The sequence below is a fragment of the Dipodomys merriami genome, unplaced genomic scaffold (genome assembly GCF_024711535.1).
Source record: "Dipodomys merriami isolate MVZ:Mamm:240054 unplaced genomic scaffold, mDipMer1.0.p SCAF_1782, whole genome shotgun sequence".
In the NCBI taxonomy this organism is placed as follows: Eukaryota; Metazoa; Chordata; class Mammalia; order Rodentia; family Heteromyidae; genus Dipodomys; species Dipodomys merriami.
This window is the reverse complement of record NW_027203140.1, coordinates 28,529-47,395: the sequence shown is the minus strand read 5'-3', so window position 1 is coordinate 47,395 and position 18,867 is coordinate 28,529.

Below are 18,867 nucleotides of genomic sequence, written 5' to 3'. Positions count from 1 at the left end.
CCCAAACGTGAAGCCTACAATAGTTTGTATTCAGTGAGCAAACATTAAATTTCTAGTAATTTACCACACAACATGACAAAAGCATCTCTCAATGCTGATGGCTCACCCCTGTAATCCCAGCTACATAGGAGTCTGAGATCTGAGGATCTAGGTTCAAAGGGATCTCAAGCAGCAATGTCTGTGATACTCATATCGCCAATAAATAGAAAAAATGGAAATGGTGGTATGGCACACTAGCCTAAGTGGAAGCCCAAGTACCAGCACACACACACACACACACACACACACACACACACACACACACACACACACACACACACACACACACACACACACACACACACATTGAAAAATGAAAACATTGAAAATGACCTAGTATTTTCTTTGTTGTGTGTGAAACTCTAACATGTCTTAAACTTTTTCCTTGTGCTTGAAGAAATTTATTAAAATTCTATAACACTACCATAAAGATAGCTAAGTACACAACTACACAAATGTGTTGACCACACACTTTTTTTGGGGGGAAGGGGTCTGGTTGTGGGGCTTTAACTCTGGGCCTGAGCGCTGTCCCTCAGCTCTTCAGCTCAAGGCTAGCACGCTACCCCTTGAGCCACAGTGCCAATTCCTGCTTTTTTCTTTTTGCTTATGTAGTGCTGAGGAATCGAACCCAGGGCCTTATGCATATAAGGCAAGTGCTCTACCACTGAGCTAACTTCCCAGACCCTGACCACACACTTTTTATAAATAATATTACAATTGTTACTGCAAACAGAGGACCTTTCCTATCAATTTAATCTAATTATTGGCAGAAACTGGATCTCATATCTTGGTATTTCTCACAATACTTACCTTAGTTGATATTAAACATAAAGTTCTTAATTAATCAAAAGGAAAAACTTATACTATATCTTCAGGTACAATCCTTTCTGTCATTTGTCCTACAAATGAAATTAATTTATTGCAGCACTTAAAATATTTTATGAAATTTAGTATAAGATTCTGATTAAAACTGAAAAATTTGAAGTGTTCTCAATTTCTGCTTCATTTAGACAAAGTATTTAAAGATGTCTCTGGTTTTCCATACGGATATCATATCCAAAAATCCATCTATACCATAGAAATTAGTTCACTATAGGCTATCTATAAATTCACATAGATGTTTCTCAATTCTCTGGAGCAAAAGAACCATAAATTCTGCCCTACATCTATACATATTCTATGAGAACTTCTAGAACATTCCATTTTTCTCAGAAAAATGAAGGCTGCCAACAAACTCACTAATAGTGAGAGAAGAAAAAAGAGCAAGCTTGTGATGCCTGACATTTCACAAAAGCCTTATTCGCCTGTGTGTACACTCTAAAGTCATACAATGTTCAGGTTTACCTGGTAAGAAAAGGAATTCAGCCCACAGAGAGAGAAAGACACTTGGCAGGAGGAGATAGACTGAAGAATTACCTGAATGCATATCTTCTCATGTTTCCATCCATTTGCTTTGTGGAGTTTTCCTGGAGTCCCATTGCTCACTAAGTCAGACCTGTCATCCCAGCAGAATCACTGAACCCCCAGGAATCAGGTAACACCATTGAGCTGTCTCCCTGGGGAAAAGTCACCAACTGAATGAAAAAGAAAACAGTGGATTTCACGACCACAACACACACACACACACACACACACACACACACACACACACACACACACACACACACACACCATGTGTGTGTGTGTGTGTGTGTGTGTGTGTGTGTTCGTAGTGGTACTTAAACCCAGTACTTGGGCACTATCCTTTAGGTACTACCCTTTAACTTATTTGCTCAAGGCCGGTCTCTACTACTTGAACCACACTCCACTTTTAGCTTTTTAGTCATGAATTGAAGACAAGAGTATCATCATGTTTCCTGCCCAGGCAGGATTTGAACCTTGATCCTTAGATCTCAGCGACCTGAGTAGCCAGAATTACAGGCATGATAGATTAATGCCTGGCATTTGTGACAGACCAAGGTATTGACTTCAAGCCCCAATACGAGCAAAAAAACCAAAAGTAAAACCAAATTTTATAGCATATAAATATACTGATATCATATTAAAACAATATAATGAATTGTGGAGACCTTGGTGAAGGATATCAGAGAATAATTATCATTATTAGTTTTTCTGCTTTAAAAAACCTAAAATTATTTTTGTAAAATGTAAAATAACTACAGAAAACCCTGGTACCAAGGTGTATGTTTCAAATGAGACAGCTGTTCAGAACAAAGTGAAAATGCAGAGGAAAACTAAGAATTTTAGGATTCAGTGTTTACTACATTAGAAAATATACTTGATAATGTGTACCTTCAAACTATTTCAAGTAGGCTACACTAATGACACAAAAACTATTCTTCTTCTAATTAGTACTACAGATTTAAAAAACAGGTCTAAGTTATTCTCCTTATCTAGGGATGCTCTGAATATTTGATTCACTTTTCCCAAAATGACACTAAAGAAATTCAGTCTTTCAATAACTCCAATTAAAAAAAATAACTACAATTTTTTATCTTAGCACTTAAATAATTATATCATGTATCTTCTTTGGGTGAGGAGTATCAGAACAACTTTTAACTTATTCTTTTACCTTTGCTGTTGGGAAGGTGTATTTTCAAAAAAGAGGACAGGGAAACACTCAGTAGATCAACTGATTTAAATGTAAGTGGCTAAAGCTACCAGTACAACTAGGTTTATTGCAGTATTGTATACCATAGCTAAGATATGGATCCAACCCAGTTGTGCCTCAGTAGATGAATCTATCAAGATAATGTGATATATAGATACAGATATATAGATACATCTATATATCTATATCTATATATAGATATATCTATATATCTATATCTATATATAATGGAATTTTATGAATCCATCATGATATTGCCCCATTCGTTAGGAAATGGAAAGACATGGAAAATTATTATATTAAGTGAAGTAACCCTGGCACTAAGGAATATAATTCCATGTTATCCCTTATTTGCAATAGCTAATATTTGTCTAGGACAATTAGGAGAGGTCAAAAGCTCTGTACATAAGACTAGATAAGATGATGTTAAGAAAATGAGTCCCAAGATAGGGGCACACATGGTTTTTACTGTCTTGCTTTTTATTTCCAATTTTTTTATTGTGATTAAGTGGTTACATAATTTCCCTAATTTCACAGTATTGTGGGATAGTGAAGCTTAGTTAAAGTCACAAACACATTCTAACTTTCATAGGACAAATTGTCTACCATGGTGTATAACATTTATGAGTTCTATGAGCTTTGCAATACAGTTATTTCTTCCACATTGGGGGATACATATATTTCTTTTGTTTTGCATAACATCAGCTTTTCACTCTTTCCCACTTGCTCCGTCCCTCCCATCTCTGCCATTGAGTTGCTTAGTTCATTTTGGTCAATGTCCAGTGTCGTTGATGTGTCCTGCTATTGTGTTTTTCCGTGATTCCCTCTAGTTCTGTCGTCCTCCTAGTTTCCCATCGTTGTGCACATATATACTATACATGTAATCAGCAGCATGGGGGTTATTTAGTAGTGATTCGACCAGATGAGTGAAAGTCCTTTGTTTCTGAAGCCCTGTTAATTTTGTCATATCACCTAACATTTTGGATTTAACATCCACTTATCAGGGACACCATGTGCCGTTTTTTTTCTTTGCACTTGGGTTATGTCGCTCCACATGATTAATTCTAACTCCATCCATTTCCCTGCAAATGCCATTATTTTGTCATTTCTTATGGTTACATAATATTCCATTATGTATATATACCACAATTTTTGGATCCATTCATCTGTGTTGGGACATCTGAGTTGTTTTCATATCCTGGCTACTGTGAACAGTGCTGCAATAAACATGGAGTTGTATGTGTCCTTGTATACTGGTTCCTGTTGTTCAGGATAGATGCCTAGAAGTGGTATGACTGAGTCATAAGGTAGGTCAATATTTAGCTTTCTGAGGACCCTCCAGACTGCTTTCCAAAGTGGTTGTATAAGTGTACATTCCCACAAGCAGTGCAATAGTGTTCCTCTTTCTCCACATCCCCTCCAGCATTTGTCGTTTTGCTGACATGCAGATGGTGGCCATTCTGACTGGGGTAAAGTGGTATCTCAGGGTTGTCTTTATTTGCATTTCCTTCACCACCAGGGATGATGAACATTTCCTCATGTGTTTCTTTGCCATTTTTATCTCTTCTTCTGAGAAGTCTGTCTTTAATTCCTTTGCCCATGTAGTAATTGGTTTGTTGGGTGTGGGAAGGATTTGTTTCTTGAATTCCAGGTATATACTTGATATTAACCCCTTGTTTGATATACTGCTGTAAATATTTTTCCCAATTAGTTGGTTGTCTTTCTAGCTTGGTTACTATAGCTTTAGCTGTGCAAAAACTTTTTATTTGAAGGTAATCCCATTTGTTGAGTCTCTCTCCAAATTTTTGTGACCCTAGGACTTTGTTCAGGAAGTTCATTCCTGTGCCTATAAGTTCAAGTGTCTCTCCTACTCTGTCCTGCAATAGTTTCAGAGATTCAGGTTTGATGTTAAGGTCTTTAACCCATTTTGAGTTGATGTTGGTGCATGGTGATAGGTGGGGTCCAGTTTTAGTCTTCTGCATGTGGCCGCCCAGTTTTCACAGCACCAGTGGTTGAAGTGGCTGTGTTTCCTCCACTGTATGTCTATGGCTCCTTTGTCAAATATCACCTGATTGGAGGTATGTAGTTTTATTTCTGGATCTACTATTCTATTCCATTGGCCATTGGGTCTGGTTTTGTCCCAGTACCATGCTGTCTTTGTTATTGGCTCCACAGTAGAGTTTGAAGTTTGGCATTGAGATCCCTCCCATGTAGTTTATTTTCCCTAGAATTGTTATGGATATTCTAGTCTTTTGTTGTTCCATATGAATTTTTGGACTGTTTTCCGTATTTCAGAAATGTACGTCATTGGGATTTTAATAGGAATTGCATTGGGTTTGTATATTAATTTTGGCAGTATTGCCATTTTTAGTAAATTAAGTCTGCCTATCCAAGAGCATGGAAGTCCTTTCTATTTTCTAGTGTCTTCTGTAATTTCTTTCTTTAACTTTTTATAGTTTTCATTAAATAGTTCTTTTACATCTTTGCTTAGGTTAATCCCAAAATATTTTATTTTGGGGGAGGTTACAGTGAATGGGGTTGCTTCCTTTGTTTCCCTCTCTGCTTGTACTTTGTCAGTGCACAGGAAGGAGACTGATTTTAGTGGGTTGATTTTGTATCCTGCTACCTTGCCGAAGTGATTTATAATTTCTAAGAGTTTGGGGAAGGAGTTTTTGGAATTCTGAAGCTATAGTATCATGTCATCTGCAAAAAAGGATAGTTTAACTTCTTCTTTGCCTATACAGATCCCTTTAATGTCTTTTTCTTGCCTTATTGCCCTGGCTAAGGGGTTTGAGGAATATATTGAAGAGGAGTGGAGACAGTGGGCATCCTTGCCTTGTTCCTGATTTTAGGAGAATTGGTTGTAGTTTTTCCCCATTAAGTATAATATTGGATATTGGTCTGTTGTATAGTTTTTATTGTTTTAAGAAATGTTCCTTCTATTCCTATTTTTTCCAGAGCTTTTAACAGGAATGAATGTCATATTTTATCAAAAGCCTTTTCTGCATCTGTGGATATAATCATTGGATTCTTGACCTTGGCTGTGTTGATGTGCTGGATAACACTTATTGATTTACGTATGTTAAAACTTCCCTGCATCTCTGGAATGAAACCTACCTGGTCGTAGTGTATGATTATTTTTATGTGTTTTTGGATTCTGTTAGCTAGAATTTTGTTCAGAATCTTTGTGTCTGTGTTCATCAAGGTAATTGGTCTGTAATTCTCTTTTTTGGTTGGGTCTTTTCCTGGTGTGGGGATGAGCGTGATATTGGCATCATCGAATGAGTTTGGGATAGCTCCCTCATTCTCTGTTTCTCTGAAGAGCTTGAGGAGTATGGGTATTAGTCCTTTTTTAAAGGTCTTATAGAATTCTGTTGTGAATCCACCTGGTCCTGGGCTTTTCCTTGTTGGAAAACATCTTATTGTTTCCTGTATCTCCTTGTAAGATATTGGCTTACTTATTTCCTTCTTTGCTCAGTTTGGGCAACTTGTATTTCTCTAGAAATGCATCCATTTCTGCCAGGTTTTCTTTCTTTTTTGAGTATAACTTTTGAAAATAGTTCTTTATAATTGTTTGGATATCTTGGGTTCTTGTTGTGATTTTTCCTGTGGCATTCCTAATCCTATTAATTTGGGTTTCCTTCCTTCTTTTCTTAATTAAACTTGCCAGTGGTCTGTCCATGTGATTTTTTTCAAAGAACCAGCTTTTTGTTTTATTAATTTTACCTATGATTTTCCTATTTTCTATTTCATTAACTTCCGCTCTTAGTTTGACTACCGGGCTCCATCTAGTAACTTTAGGTTCCATTTTTTCATGTTTTTCTAGCTGTTTTAATTGCAACACGAGATTATTTACTTTGTCTGTCTCTATTTTCTTGATGTGGACACTGAGGGCAATAAATTTACCCCCTCAGGACTACTTTTGTTGTGTTCCACAAGTTTCTTTGTGATGTGTCTTCATTTCCATTGAATTGTAGGAACTTTTTAAGTTATTCTTTTATTTCTCTGTTATCCAGGTGTTGGTTAGAAGTGTGCTGTTCAATTTCCATGTATTTGAGTAATTTCTGTGGTTTGCTTTGTTAATGAGATCTAGCTTGATTCCACTGTGGTCAGATAGGATACAGGGGATTATGTCAATCCCTTCTATTTGTTTAAGTTCCTTGCATGAACTATGTTATGGTCTATCTGGATAAAGTTCCATGAGCTGCTGAGAAGAATGTTTACTGTATTGTTTGAGGGTGAAAAACTCGGTAGATGTCAGTTAGTTCCTCTAGAAGTATGGCCTCACTTAATTCGGTAGCTTCTTTGACAATCCTCTGGTTGGTAGACCTATCCTTTGCTGAGAGTGAGGTGCTGAAGTCTCCTAGTATTATCGTATTGGGATCTATTTTAGTCTGTAAGTTTGAGAGCATTTGCTTAACATATTTGTGTGCTCCAATGTTCGGGTAATATACTTTGGTAATGGTAATATCCTCCTCTTGGATTGTTCCCTGTATTAATATGTTGTCCGTCCTTGTCTTTTTGTATTGATTTTAATGAAAAGTTTATTTGTCCGACATCAGGATCGCTACCTCTGCTTTCTTACTGGGGGCATTTGATATGTAGATCCTTTCCCAGCACTTCACTCTGAGTTTGTTTGTATGTTTGGCTGACAAGTGGGTCTCCTGAAGGCAACAGATGGATAGGGCATGTTTTCTGATCCAATCGGCAGTTCTTTATCTTTTGATTGGTGAATTAAGACCGTTAATATTAAGAGATAGTATAGAGACATCCATTGTGGTCCCTATCATTCCCTGTTTTCCTAAGTTTTTCTTCTTTCCTTTCCTCCTGTGCTTGCTCAGTTAGACTTCTATTAATGCCTGTCTTGTTCAGGTCCCCATTCCTGGTTGCTTTCTTCAGGTTGTGTTCCCCCTCTTAGCATTTCTTGTAATGCTGTCTTAATATTTATGTATTCATTTAGTTTTTCTTTAGTATTAAAAATTTCAGTTCTCCATCGAATGTGAATGCTAGCTTTGCTGGGTATATCAGTCTGAGTTGGCAGTTATTGGTTCTAAGGGCCCGTATGGTACTTTCCCAGGCTTTTCTTGCATTCAATGTCTGTGTGGAAATATTTTTTCCCGTTGTAGTATAACTCCATTTTTGCTGCATGCAAGATTGTTTCCTTATTATTCAGATGTATCATTTTTACCAAAATGTGCTTAGAAGTGTTTCTCCTGGAATCTTGCTTGTTAGGTGTTCTATATGCTGTTATGTAAGTAAGAGGATCTTTTTTAAGATGGGGGAAAATTTCACTGATAACCTTGTTGAATATGTGCTGCATTCCCTTGCCTTGATATTCTTCACCTTCCTCCACTCCAATTATATGAAGGTTAAGTTTCTTGGCAGTATCCGATTTCTCTTGGATTTCCCTTTGGCATAATTTACATGATTTTTCCATATCTGTGATTTTTAGGTCCAGTTGTTGCATTCTGTATTTGACATTCTACATTCCATTTCGTTCACTGTGTTAACTATGGCTTCCATTGTGGTTTGCATGGAAGAAATGGACTCATTTATGGATTAGATGTTGGTTCTCAAAGTACTAATTTCATCTCTTAGTGAGGTGTGTGCTGCCTCTATTTTTGTACTAATTTCACCTCTTAGTGAGGTGTGTACTGCCTTTATTTTTGCATGCACATCCTGTTTGATAGACGGCATCTCTTTTGATATTTCATCCCTGTGTTCTTTGAATTTCTGGTCTATTTCTCACTTAAATTCTTGAGTTATTGCCTCCAGCATCTCTTGAATGTAGCTTTTGTCTTCCATTCCTGCTTTGCTCCTACTCAGGCTCTTCCCTGGGTGGCTGCTAGCTTTTGGGTGTGGCTTGCTATCCTGGGTGTTGATAAACCTTGTAATTTTTCTCTGCAATTTTCGTATAGGGATTCAGGGATTATTGGAGACTAATCTGAAATTTTATTTTGGTCAATAGGTGTCTATCTTTGCTTGGCTTCTGTTTCTGTGCTGGTAGAGAGAGTCTGTACCTGGTCTTGATTCTGTTGGGAGCTGAGCTGGTGGTCTGACCCACATCGGGTTCTCGGCTCTCTGTTGTAGATCACTGTCAGTTCCCACCTTTAGACGGGTTGAGCAGCCTAGATTACTCCTGTTTACTCCTAGAGGTGCTCTTGGCGAGATCTAATGTTCTGGATGTACTATTTCAGTTGCTGGAGTCTGTTATGGGCTCCTGATGTTTGTTTGTTTGTTTGTTTTGACAATTGTGGGTCTGAACTCTGATCCTGGGCACTGTTACTTAGCTATTCAGCTCAAGGCTGGAGCCCTACCTTTGAGCCACAGCCCCACTTATAGCTCTTTCAGCTTATGTTGTGCTGAGGAATCAGATCCAGGGCATCAAGCACACAAGAAAATCTCTCTATCGCTAAGCCACTTTACCAGCCTGAGCTCCTGCTGGCAACATGAGTTGTCAAATTCCTGGCCCAGGATATATGGGTCAGGTTCTGACCGGGTATGGGCTTCTTGTTCTGTTGCCCTGGAAACCCAGATCTTTTGCTGTCACAAGCATGTTTCCTAGGGGGTGCAGTTCCCTGTTTTCCCCCCTCTGCTGAGGCATATGCTCAGCTTCTGACTTCAGTTGGGAGGTGTTGGCTGTGTTTCTCAAGCACTAGGTCCCAAGGCCTGGTCCTGTTCCCCTGGTTGGGGCACGCCAGTTAGACCTCTGCTGCTGTGCATCCCACCTGGGTTACACAGTCTGGAGTATACAGTTCAAGTTTCTTCCACTGTTGGTTGTTGTGACCCAGCGGCACTGTTCTTAGCTTGGGTGTTTAAGCTCCCTTCCAGGGGCACTCTTGCTCCAGCCTGGAGGGCTGGGTGGACCCAACAGGCTGGTGGAGCTCTCGAACAGTTTCCAGTTGTAGTGGGTCCAGTCTCCGGGTGTTGGGGTGGGGGTTTGGGTCAGGGTCTGGGAGTTTCCACCAGCTCTGACCTCTCTTGAGGGCTATACTGTCCCCTGCAGGATATTCACCATGGCGCTAGTTGTTGTTTTTGTGTGATGTAGGTTGCGGGTTGCTGCTCTAATCAGAGTTCAGTTGAGGTGGTTGTAGGCTGGGCTGGGCGGTGTGCAATTTTTCTCCTCTGTCTCTGCCTTTGTTGATGTTCAGGCCAGTGCTGCAGGATGAGCCTCCAATTTCCAGCCGAGGGGTGGCGGAGGGATCTCCATGCAGGTTCTGAGCACTTGGGTTTGTCTCTGTGCTCTCCCAATGAGCACCAGTACCTTGCAAGTCTTCTGCTCTAGTGTTCTGTGGGCAACCCTTGTAGTGCTTTGCTTCCCACCGAGTGGCTTAGGTGGCATGGAGCCACTCTGCCAGGACAGTGAGAGGAGGGGGTGGGATCTTTGTGCAGGCTCCCAGCTCGGAGGTTTCTCTGTACATCATGATCAGCGTGTCCTACACTGGTACCTCAGGCTTCTTCTGAGTGGGAGATCTGAAGATGACCCCCTGTGTCTCAAGGGACTCCAGCAGCCCCCGCTGGGCTGGGGTGGCCATGGCTTGGTGTATTGCCCTGTAGATAGTAAAGGTTGGGGTATGGCTCTTCGTGCTTCTGTGTCCTGAAATTCTTCCTTTTCATTCTTTCTTTTTTGTTTTTTTTTCCCCGTCTCCTGTTTTTCTGTGGGTATTTGTCTTTTTGCTGTTGTTGGTCTCTTGGGGAATTAAGCATTGGAAATCAAACTCCCTTTTTGGTTGGAGAGAGCTATGGCATTTTCCTACTGCTCTGTTGCCATCTGGGTCCCCCTTCTTGCTATGGTTTTAAAAGTATTTATAATGTATTATGTGATTTTGTGTTTTTTTGGTATGTTCTTCCTCCATGGTATAACCCCTATTTTCACTTCATTGATTCTGGTGCCCTGCACCTTGTATATAGATTTTTCTAATTTGGGGAGGGGAAGGGAAAAAAACAAAATGTTTAAATAAGGATACAGGTTGGCTCATTGTAACAATGAGATGTACAAGACAGTATGTTGACAAAGAACTTTACAACTTTGTGCATGGGGGAGGGGAGGCAAGAGTTAGATAGGTGGAGAGGGAAGGGTTGTTGGGGAAAAATAAAGGAGGGGGTAACCATACTTGATAGGAAATGTAGTTATTGCCATACTCATGTAACTGTAACCCCTCTATACAGTATCTTTACAATAAAAAATATATTAATAAGAGGAAAACAATAAATGTAAGTGGCTAACTTATTCAGACGGCTGAGATCTGAGGATCATTGTTTAAAACCAGCTCAGGCAGGAAAGAGAGAGACTCTTATCTCCAACAGAAAACCAAAAATCTGGAAGATGTAACTCAAGTGGGAAGGTGCTAAACTTGAGTCAACCAAAAAAGGGGATGGGGACAGAGGAAAGCATTTAGGACCTAACTTCAAACCCAACGACCACCACACATATACACAAGCAAATTTAACTAACAATTCATGTATACATCATGTGAACTGCCTAATTGGAAATGTGCATAAGAATTTAAAAAACATTTCTATTTTGAAGACATATATAATTTGTGGAGGGAAAAACAAATTATTTAAAGAGGGATAGGAGCAGGGGAGGAAGATGAGGGAGATGGGAAGGGATGGTAAGGAGAAACAAAAGAGGAGGCAAAAATGCTTGATACGAAATTTACTCATTAGCTTACCTATGTAATTTTAAACACGGTGTACGGCATTTTCACAATAAAAATTAATTTTAATAGGATTTTTATTGTAAAAATACTGTACAGAGGGGTTACAGTTACATGAGCAAGGTACTGAATACATTTATTATCAAGTATTGTTGCCTCCTCCCTTGTTTGTCCCCTACCATCACTTTCCACCCACCTCCAAACTATACTCCCACTCCCCCCCCCACTTAAATTGTCAAGTTCATTTTTCAACATAATGTCTTGTACATCTCATTGTTACATGGGTCAAACTGTATCCCTACTTAAGGATTTTGTTTATTCCCTTCCTCTCCCCAAATTAGAGAAGTGTATATACAAGATGCAGGTCACTGACATCAAATAGTGAAAATAGGGGTTATACCATAGGGGAAGACATACAAAGAAACAAAACAAAAATCACATGGTACATTATAAATACATTAGAAACAATAGCAAAAAAAACCACACACACACACACACACACACACACACACACACACACACACACACACACACACCCGTGTCCCTATCTTGAGGTTCATTTCACTTAATACGTCTTATGTGGCTATAAGGAATACATTTTTAAAAAAAGAAAGAAATTAACACTTTATTTTATATTTGCAGAATCCATTATTATTTGGGAACATGTCATAATGTTTAAAAACTAAGCAAATAAAGGTTGATCACAATATACATATACCTCCTTCAACTGCACACTTGTAATTTTCCCTGGGATTTTAAGAACCAGATAATGTGGTTTTCATCCTAATGCAAACCAAATGACCTCACTAGTCACAAACACATCAAGATAACAAACAAGTAATGTGTAAGAACTGTTTATTTTTAAATCCTTGCAGAATGGTCTAATTTTCGATTTCAGTGTAATTTCCCTTTCAGTACAATATGTAATTGGGAATTACAGAATTCCAACCTGTAAATCTCTCTCTCTCTCTCTCTCTCTCTCTCTCTCTCTCTCTCTCTCTCTCTCTCTCTCTCTCTCTCTCTCTCTCTCTCTCTCTCTCTCTCTCTCTCTCTCTCTCTCTCTCTCTCTTTCTCTCTCTCTCCCTCTCTTTTTCTGTCTCTCTCATCTCTCTCTCATTCTCTCTCTCACTCTCTCTCTATCTGTATTTATGATTGTTCCCATTAATATTAAGGCATTAATTATTTATATAGTTTTGTTTTGTAAGGTAAACTTGGTTATATAAGAGATCCAAATGAATTTTGTTATTTTTTTGATTAACAAGGACTTCAATTTTGGAAAAATATTTGGTACATTACATATATTTATACCCAAGTAACTACTGCTGCTTACAAGTATTCTGTAGTTTTCCCCAACATTTTCAATCATGGTTAGAAATTGTACATAGTTGCCTAGCACCAGTGGGTCACGCCTATAATCATAGCTACTAATGAGGCTGAGATATAAACATTCTGGTCCAAAACGAGCCCATGCAGGAAAGTCCATGAGACTCTTATCTGCAATTAACCACCTGAAATCCAGAAGTAGCACTGTGACTCAAGTGGTAGTGCACCAGGCTTCAGCTGAATTGCTGAGGACAGCACCTAGGCCCAGAGTTCAAGCCCAGACCAAAAAAACCAAGCACAAAAACAAAAACTTTTTTAACATGGTCAAAACACAGATAAAAATTCTGGGAATATATTGGCTGGCATATTTCATTCTTACTTAAGCAAAAGTTCTTTGTGGTTAGATTTAGAAACTCTATTAGAAGATCATTTTTGCCATAGCCTCATTCTGGTTCAAGTTAAAGTGTGTGGCCAAAAAAGGAGGTTTTGTGGTCAAGTTATGAAAATTTGTCTTAAATCATCACTGCAACTGAACACTGATCTCTGTTGTTGTGAAGTTCTTCACATCACTCGATAAAGTCATCTAAGATGACACTGACATTCACTTACAGCCTTTCAACAAATCTAAGCAGTCAGACTGAGCATGGTGGATATTGCTACTATGGGATGTAGCATGCGAGATGCAAAAGGAGGAATCTGAAGGGAGGCTTCAGACCACAGCAACTCAATTGCGTTGAACTCATGGCCCTGATGAATTCATGTTGAAGACCTAACCACTAAGTTTCCAAGGTTATGCTGTAGGACAATCCCTCTTATCATGTTCTACCAATATATTTGTTTCTAGACTATAATTGTATCTAACTAGATTAATCAAAACCTAAAAATCTGAAACATTCCAATATACTGGAATAAACATTTCTTTCCATCCTACACTCAGATATAGGGAGAATTCAAAAAGATGTTCTGGGGCTGGGTTATAGGTCAGTGAGTGTACTTGCCTAGCTAATGAAATATCCGGGGTTCAATCCTCATTAATACAAAAGAAGAATAAAAATCAGATAGGAGGAAAAGCCCAGAAAGTGGAAAGTAATTCAAGTAAAACTCCTGAAACAAGGACAGACTCCCCTGGTATCTGTCAGGAAAAAGTAGAAGAAAGGCCACCCCCTCCACCTGCCATAGCTACCAAGTGTGTTAGAACTAGACCAATCAAACCTCAGGCAATCAAAACTGAAGAAACAAAACCATAAAGGCTGTGGTTTGCTGCAGGATATTGAGGGAGGGGAAGAGAGAATTGGGAAAAGGAAGATTGGTAATGCCACCAGCCACATAGGTAAAATGGTCAGTGACATGTTGTGTAGAACTTGGAGAGATGCATATGGGAAACAGGAGGAATTACATTGACATACAGTTGCTGTACCAGTTAAAACTATCCTTTGCAAGCTAACACCTCAGTTGATGGACATATATCTTCAGCCAGAATGTATATAGAAATATGCACATAGTTCTCAAATGCACACAACTCATATCCAAAAGTAGGAAGAAAGTAATACTACAGAAGATAAAAAGTTCTAACTGAACCATGTGTTGGTCCCAGCTAATACATAAGGTGGCTCAGTGGTAGAGTGCTTGCCTTGCATGCATGAGGCCCTGGGTTCGATTCCTCAGCACCACATAAGCAAAAAGAAAAAAAGCCGGAAGTGGCGCTGTAGCTGAAGTGGTAGAGTGCTAGCCCTGAGCTGAAGAGCTGAGGGACAGTGCCCAGGCCCAGAGTTCAGGTCCCACGACCGGACACAAAAAAAAGAAAAGGATGCTAATACTTTACCTCCCTTCCTTTCATTCTTTTTTTATATATTTATGATGATTATGGCTTGGAAGTGACCTAAATATAACTGGTGCTGGGTAGAGGAGCCTTAATTTTTATTTTGGAAGCTTGCTATTTTTATAACATGGTAATTGGATTGAACACAATCAAAATACCATAGTAACTGATCTCCCCTTCCTGGATGAATAAGCAAATGATTAAATATTAATGACAGCATCCTTGAACATATCCAAATGTACACTGCCTGGTTGCATTGGCATCTCCTTCTATGGAGCTCTCACAATTCAAACACAATAGATTTGGTAAAATATTGTTAGGTTGAGTCTTACTTGCCTTCATTCAGTCATCTTTGTATGTATCCAGTGGTTGTGGGATAAGTTTTTTGCTTTGTTGTTTGTTTGTTTTTCCTTTCCTGCTCCTGCACTTCCATTTTCAGATGATTTATTGATGACGTTCAGTAAGAGACAGAGTATTAAAACTGTCCCACTGATGGAAGGAAATATTCGTGTGAATGCACATACACAAGCACAAAACCCTTAATCCTCCTTTTGGTTCTTCCAGGGGAGGAACCAAAGGTCCCCTTCCCTTTTGGTGGGCTCCCACTTGTCTTGAAAGGAGGCATCTGGCCATGATACCTGCACCTGGGCGGACAGGGACCAAGAAGATGGTTTAGGAGGTGAAGAACAATAGGCCCTTGGACAGGGAATGTTTGTAGCACTTAGAAGCTGTGTTCAAGCCCCAGTACTGAAAGAAGAAAGAAAAGGAAGGGAAAAATGCGGGAAAAAGAAGGAACTATTGTTTGAGTGCATTTATATATTATCTATACCTCATGGATAACCGTGATATGAATCTGTTACCCTAGATGCAGCCCATTCTAACCACCCATCTTCACAATAAACCTCTTCTCCAGTGCCAGAGTGTTTTGCCACTGCCAGGTGAATAGTTAGATGGAGTTCCTTTCCTGTAGTCAGGTTGTGGGAAATGGTAACTCTAACCGACTGGGATTACCCATGACATAGCAGAGATGAGCATAGCACACAGCACATGGAGAGAGCCATACTGGACAGTCCTGTTTCCAGTTTAGGGGGCCCAACCCCTCTTCTTGCTCCTCTTTCCATTCTGCTAGGTCCCTGTCTCATACCTCTCCCCATCATCCCACCTCCCGCCTCCATCCGCTGGCCCATGGTCACCCCATGTTTCCCCCAACCCACCACCATTCTATGAGCCCTACTCCCCCTTTGTGGACCAAACAACTTATTGAAGCCAGATATCCACTTAGGGCCGCATCCAGTCTCCTGATCCACCCTTCTCACTGCCACAACTTTTACCTCCACTCCCACCTTCCTGGCCCCACCCCTTCCAGCCACCACCCCTTCTGGCCTCACTGCTTTCCCCTAACTGCCTGGTCCAGCCCCTCCCTTGGGAACATATGCTTAGGATGGGCAATGTGCACATTCCCAGCACTCACTACCCAATGCCAGGTGCCACAATATTCTGAACATGAACTATGGCTGCCACAGAGAAGGAAGGCCCAGGTCATAATCTGCCCATCCTCCCTGACTGGCTAAGGCCTGGACAGCCTCAGGGCTCTCTGGTTTACCTGAGTTTGCTGGCAGTTGCAGGACTGGATATGAAGATCTTGCCTCCATCTCCTCAACCGGTGTTGCATCTTCCTGAGAGATCTTCAGCTTCAACACCTAGATCTCCATCTTTCTACTCAGTGTGGGCCCAGCTACAGACAATATCCCATGATGACCCTGATTTGAGGTAAAGGAGCCCCCTCTCCTAAACCCCTCTCTCCTAAACCCCTCTCTTTCCAGTTTCTTCTATGCTTCCCTGTGGGAGCCTCCCATCTCAGGCCATTTTCAACTGAAGTGGGCCATCTCCTCTTCCTGGAACCCAATATCCCCTGCCAGGCTCCCCTTTCCCACCAACACCTGGCCCACCACAATCCCTTGTTCCTCATCACACGGGACACCCATACCCCATTCCCTGGCCCTGTAGTGACCCTCGAACTTTCATTGGGTTAGGGATGTGTGGACCCAGCTACCAGAGACAACCCTAGAGGACCCAGTTCCAATGTAATGGTTCCCCACTCCCACCAGTGTCCTCCTCCCCACACCTGTTGGTCTAAACCTCACCCTAAACCCGGCTCCACCCCTCTCAGTGTAGGAAAATTCATGGGTGAGAGGATGTAGCTCCTCCATAGAAGGAAGATAGGAGCTTAGAGTTCAACCCCATCCCCTTCTGGTTAGCCCCCAGTAGTCACGGTTGCTATGAAGCAACTGCTGCACCTCCAGCAGTTGGAGCTGAGGAAGATGCCACCTCTCCCAACTGGTGCTGCATCTGTTAGAGGGACGTGGTCCCCAGGCCCTCTTTGGCTTCACCAGCCAGCTGATCTCCACTTTCAAGGTCACTGTGGAATCAACTGCTGGAGCAATCAGCAAATACCCAGAGTCAATGTAAGTGAGTGCCACCTCTCACTCCCCTCCATTACCCTTTTCTCCATTCTCTCCTCTGCTCCTCAACAGGAGCCATCCCTGGGACATGGCTCTTAAATATTAAGTGGGCTGAACCTGTCTTCTTCTCCTCCTTTCTATTGCCAAGTTGTCCACCTGTGTCCTTCTTCTTCACTAAACCTCTGCTATCCCCACCCACACCCCATATTTCCCCTTCCCACAATCAATTGTTTCCCCTGCCCACCCCAAACCATGCTTCCTCACTCCAGTTGCTTCCTTAACCTTTGCTTTCCTCACTCCATCCTCCATCCCTTGCTTCCTCTGCCACCCATTCCCATCCTTCCCCCATTCCTTCCCCTGCTGAGTGAGAGGATGTGCATGGCATGCACATATGAAGATGATGCAATTGGACTGAACCAAGGCAAAATAATCATTGGAGAAAAAAGCAGGGATTCAGAGTCTTTCCTGTCTACCATTCCACTTTGTAACATGCTTGTTGTTCAGTTCCACTGCATCTGCTGGTACTGGAGCTAATATTGCTGACTCTTCAATGTCAACATGGGGGACCTCCACTTTCCTCGTGAGTGTGGGCCCATCTCCAGGAGCCATCCCTGGACAGCCATGAATTTAGGTAACTGGGGCGTAACTCCTCCCAGCTGATCCCTTTTCCCTGACCACCTTCAAACCCATTCACCTTAGTCCCCAGTGTCCCACTCTCTCTTCTCCTCCCTGTCCACTTCCTGGTTCAACCCCTCCTGTGAGAACATGTTCAGGAGAGGGAATGTGTGTGTGTGTGTGTGTGTGTGTGTGTGTGTGTTTGTGTCCACACACAACACACAGAAGTGGTGCCAAACTGGTCTGAACCCAGTTGTGGTGGTTGCAGACTCAGAGATATATTCATATTAATATTACTGAGATTTGCATTGCAATATAAGCAATATAGGTATTTTAAGGAATTGGTCATTCAATGCCCTAGATTCCTAATGAATGAAGAATGGAGTTTGCCCTGCCTCCCCTCCCAGCAAGGGTTGTAGAGCTTCAGGATTACTTGTTTTCTCTATGTTCACTGGCATTTATGGGGCTTGAGGTGCAGCCCTTGCCTCCTTCTTTCAACAGGTTTTATGCCTGCCACAGCAGCTGGGGAAGCCTGAGTGATCTTCAGCTATACCACATGAACTTCCTGCTAAGTGTGGGCCCAGCTGTTGGAGCCATCCTCAGAGGACATCATGAGGTAAGTGAGACCCCTGTTCTTCATTCCTTGCTTTTCCATTTTCAACTCTGACCCCTGAGGCAGCCATTCCAGGACAGCCCTATTTTGAGATAATTTGGTCCCACCACCTCTTCCCAGGTTCTATACAATCTGCCAGTCCTCCCTTCCACCAAGTTGAGCTGAACATATGCTATAGCAGGTGCCAGAGAAAGAAGGTTGAGGATGGGAGCTGCCCCATCTCCTCTCTTGGCTATGGCCTGTTTAGCTGGGGGTCCCGGGGGGTTTGTGTATTCAGAATATGTTCCTGGCTGCTTCAGGCGAATTCACAGTACCCTGAATACAGTATCCTCAAACTTGACATTCAAGTCAAACTCTATGAATTTATGATACTATTCCAAATTACTAAAATTTATTGGATCTAGAAACCAAAAAATCCAACTTGTTATTTTAGTAGCAATTGACATCATGAAAGTAGAACATTGATCAGGAATAGAGGTAAGAAAACAAGACAATGTGGGAAAATGTAGAATACTGGATGTGCGTTAGAGATACAAAAATCATATCCTAGCCAGGAGCTGGTGGCTCACGCCAGTAATCCTAGCTACTCAGGAGGCTGAGATCTGAGGATTGCGGTTCAAAGCCAGCCCAGGCAGGAGAGACCGTGAGACTCCTATCTCCAATAAACCACCAGAAAACCGGAAGTGGCGCTGTAGCTCAAGTGGTAGAGCGCTCGCCTTGAGCTG